Source organism: Meriones unguiculatus, chromosome X, assembly GCF_030254825.1.
Source record: "Meriones unguiculatus strain TT.TT164.6M chromosome X, Bangor_MerUng_6.1, whole genome shotgun sequence".
Lineage (NCBI taxonomy): Eukaryota > Metazoa > Chordata > Mammalia > Rodentia > Muridae > Meriones > Meriones unguiculatus.
Genome location: NC_083369.1, coordinates 118,324,646 through 118,329,726, shown reverse-complemented (window position 1 = coordinate 118,329,726; position 5,081 = coordinate 118,324,646). Strand labels below are relative to the sequence as shown.

The 5,081-nt window shown below is 40.1% G+C and overlaps 1 pseudogene; it reads right to left on the bottom strand.

The window, feature by feature from the left end:
* Window positions 1-1,091: 1,091 nt before the first annotated feature.
* Window positions 1,092-3,967, bottom strand: LOC110542774 (ras-related protein Rab-7a-like; annotated as a pseudogene).
* Between the last annotated feature and the right edge of the window lie 1,114 nt (window positions 3,968-5,081).

Here is a 5,081-nt window from a genome sequence, read left to right as displayed (position 1 = left end):
GGGGAGGGGCATGCATGAAGAAGGGGAAGGGAGGGTGGGACTGGGACAGGAGGAGGGAGGGGCTTATGGGGGGATACAAAGTGAATAAAGTGTAATTAATAAAATAAAAATTAAAAAAAAGACTCATAACCAAACTTTCGGCAGAGTGCAGGTAATCATAATATAGAAGGGGCATTTAATATGACCTGGAGAGGACAGGAGCTCCACAAGGACCAAATATATCTGGGCACAGGGGTCTTTTATGAGACTGTTTCTTCAACCAAGGACCATGCATGGATATAACCTAGAACCTCTGCTTGGATGTAGCCCATGGTAGCTCAGTATCCAAGTGGGTACCATAATTAGGGGAACAGGGACTGTTTCTGACATGACCTCAATGGCGGGCTCTTTGACCCCCCTCCCCTCGAGGAAGGAGAAGCCCTGTTAGGCCACATAGGAGGACTTTGCAGCCAGTCCTGAAGATACCTGATAAACCAGGATCAGATGAAAGGGGCGGAGGTCTTTCCCTATCAGTGGACTTGGAAAGTGGAAAGGAGTAGATGAGGGAGGGAGGGTGGGATTGGGAGGGAAAAAAGGAACAGGATACAGCAGACATACAAAGTTAACAAACTGTAACTCATATGAAAAAAATAAAAAATAAATAAAAAAAGAAAATATTTTAATTACTCCAGGGCTAACACTTTATAAAATTAAATATATGCTTGTTTCATTTTGTCTCTCGAAGCTGCACTGTTCTTATGCTAATCACATATGCTAATAGCATAAGAACATGATGCTGAACCTTGACCACTTAGAGTGAAGCACAGAATCCTTATTAAGTAGGGATAAAAGGCTGTTGGGACCTCTGCTGAGTAGGCTGGCTGGCTGACTTTAGCATGGCCTTCTGCAGAAGTAAAACATTTGCCTTTCCAAGATATGTTGAATTTTATAGTCATTTTTCTTGATACTCCAGATCCATTTTTTATCCCTTCTCCTCCCAACCCCTCATACACACTCTTTCATAACCTGTCCAGCATAGGAACACTCTTCCAGGAAAAGACTGACAAATAGATTATGCTCCTATGTCCCTATGCAAGAGACTCAAATACTGGCTAGTTCTGCTTGTTGCAGATAGAAGCATTCCCCACTGAAACAGAGAGGACATTAGAGGTAGCAGTTGTCTTCACAGAACAACTTATCTCTCACTTTGGGCTCCCCTAGTCCCTTCAGTCTGATATTGGCCTTGCTTTCATTGTCAGCATCACTCAGGGAATGAGCAGTCAAAATTAAGTATTATTTCATGCAGCCTAAAAGAAACATCTTATATTTGTATCCAAAATAAACTTGTTCTTATTTCCTTAGAGGTGAATACTATGTTTTGCATCAACAGTTTTTGTTGTCCAATGAGAGGCTCCATTTTAACTGGAGAGATAACTTATTTAACTGGAGTTGTTAATTGAATTAGCACTAAGTACCACCCTTTGCTCCTTGTGGCCAAACATCTGACATTGCCTTCCCTATTGCTTGTGGTGAATTTTTAAGGGTTCAGACCTCTCTTGAACAGTTGGAACAGTATTTTGATCTAAAATAAGTTTGTTTAGCCTGCAGATAGATAAATCATCCATGTACTAAGTTTATTCCTAGGAAGAAATTTGTCTGGAATAAATGCTCTAGTTTCATTTTGTTGCTGCAATACAAACTGTCTAAAAGTAAGTTAAAGAGGAAAGAGATTGTTGGCTTATGCTTTTAAATCACAATCCGACATCATGTGAAGTTAGGGCAGGAACTCAAATTTGGAACTTTGAGTAAAAGGAACCTTGGACCAAGGAGGAATGTGGAATGCTATTTCCTGGCTCACTCTGCTAGCCTTTTTATACAGCTCAGGCCAACTTCCTTAGGGATGGTGCCACCCACAGAAATCTGAGACCTCCTGTATCAATTAATAAAATAATATTCCACCAAAACTTTCACAGGGTAAGCTGATTTAGGCAGTTCCTTGATGGAGGAATTCCTCTCTGATGACTTCAGGTTGTGTCAAGTTGACAGTTAAAGTTAATGAAGACAAGTATTTGCCTAGGGCAGTCCAGGAAAACTGTTAAATAAACTGGATGGAGCCAAATAAGAATTGAGAATCTGAGCATACAGGAATCTAAAAGAAAGGTCTAATACTTGAGGTCTAATACTGTGAATAAGTAGGTATTGGTGGGTATCTGTCCCAAGAAAGTGTGAGGAAAACATATGGTAGATTGGAACCAGTGCCTCATTTATGGCCCTTAGACTCTGAGCTCTTCTGAAGGATCAATCTGCCCCCCACTTTTTTACTGATATGGTAGGGATGTTCTGTGAAGAGCTACAGGGACACTGTAGCTCAGTAGCCAGGGGTTACTGAGCATTAGTAAACCTCCATTTTTTTTTTCAGAGAAAAATGAGAATTTTAATTTCTGAAGTAACAGCAATTTGTCCATTGTACACATTATTATATTATGCAGATCAACTTTTTGGGAAATTTAGACACAAAAGGGAACTGTCCAGTTCAGTTTTCCTTCAGGAAAGATGAAAAGCTTTTTGGCTCTTAAGTCTTTGATAAAAAGAGTACACAATTCTTGTGTCTACTGTACAGAATACTGCCACTAGCTGGACTTCCAGATTTAAGTCTCTAACACTCTGTAATCTAGACAAAGTTCAACCTTACATCATGTATGCCTGCATTAGAGGACTTAGACACACAATCCAGGAATTCTTACACTAATTTATACATTTCAACTGGTTGCATATATTGACATGTACTATAAGATTCTTTTCTAAGGCACATTACATCCTATATGGATACTGTATAAAAAGATCTGATTAAAGTAGCAAGCATTAACAGATACATACAAAACAACCTGTTCAGAATAGAGTGTGGGCACCAGCATTCCTACAAGATCTTCAAGGAGGTATAGGGGTAAAAGACTACAAAACTATTTTTAAAAAGTCAGATAATTAGAAACAGAAGAACTGTGAACAGTCCTTCTACTCTCCAGTGGACAAAAAGAGTAAGCTTTTCATGCCCACTGTACCCAGGGTCTCTGCCATATGCCATGCATGGTGAGCAGCTGCCCCAGGAGCCCTGACAGATACAGGTTGAGGTTTGCTCTCTCTCTCTCTCTCTCTTTCTCTGTGTTCTTTATAACTGTGTTTGGTAGTTTCTTTTGGCAGCTGGATGTGAGAGATGATGTTCTGTTCTGTTTAGAGGAGGACTGGTACATATTAAAGGCCTAAGTGTGTGTTCTTGGTGAGAAAAAACAAAACAAAACAAAACAAAACAAAACAAAACCCAAAAACAACAACAAAAAAACCTTGGTCCTCTATGCTCACTTCAACAACTGGGAGATTTCTTCTACAGTTCTCTGTGGAGGCCTTGGCCATATCATTCTGGTCCAGTATGATGGGTTTTGGAAATTCATTGTATAGCTCCACTTCTGTTTCCTGCTTAAGGACATTTTAAGCCATTGTCTGGAAGGCCTGCTACTCACTTTGATGACCTCTTTGGACTCAAGGGAGGGAATGTTGATTTTTGCTATAGCACCAAGCCTGAGCTCTCTTTGGGGCCACTTGTCTGGTTTTTGAGGTCAGTCTTGTTTCTCAACACAACAAAAGGGAAGTTCTTGGGATCCCAGGGGCTAGCCTGAATAAGAAACTCATCTCTCTAGCTGTCAAGGGTTTTGAATGTGTTGGGGGCAGTCACATCAAACACCAGAATGCAGCAATTTCTGTAGAAGGCCACACTAAGAGAGTAGAACCATTCTTGACTGGTTGTGTCCCAGATCTGCATGGTTACAAGTCTGTAATCCATCATCACCTCCTTGGTCAGAAAGACTGTTCTGAATGTGTCTTTGTACTGGCTACTGAATTTCTTATTCGCATACTGGTTCATGAGCAGTATCTTTCCAACACCAGAACCTCCCAGCATAATGAACTTCAGTAACACTTTCTTCCTAGTGGTCATCCTTTAAGTGTGTGGTCCACTAAAGAGCAGATACAGTGCAGACCACAAGAGAGAGGTCCGACTTCAGCTCCAGCAGGCTCATGGGATCTGCCCATGCCCAGCCATTGTAACCAATGCTACCCCCTTTGGGCTTTATCTTCAGTAAGCCTTTTAATACCTTGAAACGTTAAGGGCTGTCTTGGACTCACTTTGTAGATCAGGCTGGTCTTAAACTCACAATGATCCACCTGTCTCTGCCTCCCTGAGTGCTGAGATTGTAGGCATGTGTTACTGCACCTGAATTGATTAGGATCCTTAAGAGTAATTGTGACAGAAATTGCTGTTAATGAGTGCTCAGGAATGGAAGTATCCTAGAATTTAGGATTTTTTTTTTTTTTTTTTTTTTTTTTTTTAGATAATGTGGGTGTCTGTACAGAGAGTATAGGATGGTGTTGTCTGAGGCTCCAGTCAACTCTAGACCATTAGGGACATAGCACTGAAGGACAAGAATGTCATAAGAATCACTGGATTATCAAGGAGACTTAAATGAATTTTAGACATGATATCCCTGTCTAGAAGAGGAATGGGTCAGCTATGTAAGACCAGAAATGAATGAAGGAAAGGATATTTGTTTATCATATATAAAATTTTTATAGTTACTCATTAAGCTTTTATGGTTAAGGAAAAAAAAGTTATAATCAAGGCATCTTTCTTTCTTTTCTTTTCTTTTTTTTAGCATGAAAAGTTGCTGATGTTAGGGTTAGGGGTTAGGGTTAGGGTTAGGAGTTAGGGGTTAGGGTTAGGGTTAAGGTTAAGGTTAGGGTTAGGGTTAGGGTTAGGGTTAGGGTTAGGGTTAGGAAAAGAAAAGTTATAATCCAAGGCATCTTTCTTTATTTCTTTTTCTTTTTTTTAGCATGAAAAGTTGCTGATATTTTTTAATTAAATTTTTATTTTTATATATTAATTACAGTTTATTCATTTTGTTTCCCAGTTGTAATCCCCTCTCTCATTACCTTCTCATCCTGCTCTCTCTCCCTCATCTCCTCCCATGCCCCTCCCACAGTCCACTTATAGGGGAGGTCCTCCTCCTCTCCCATCTGACCCTAACCTATTAGGTCTCATCAGGACTGCTGTT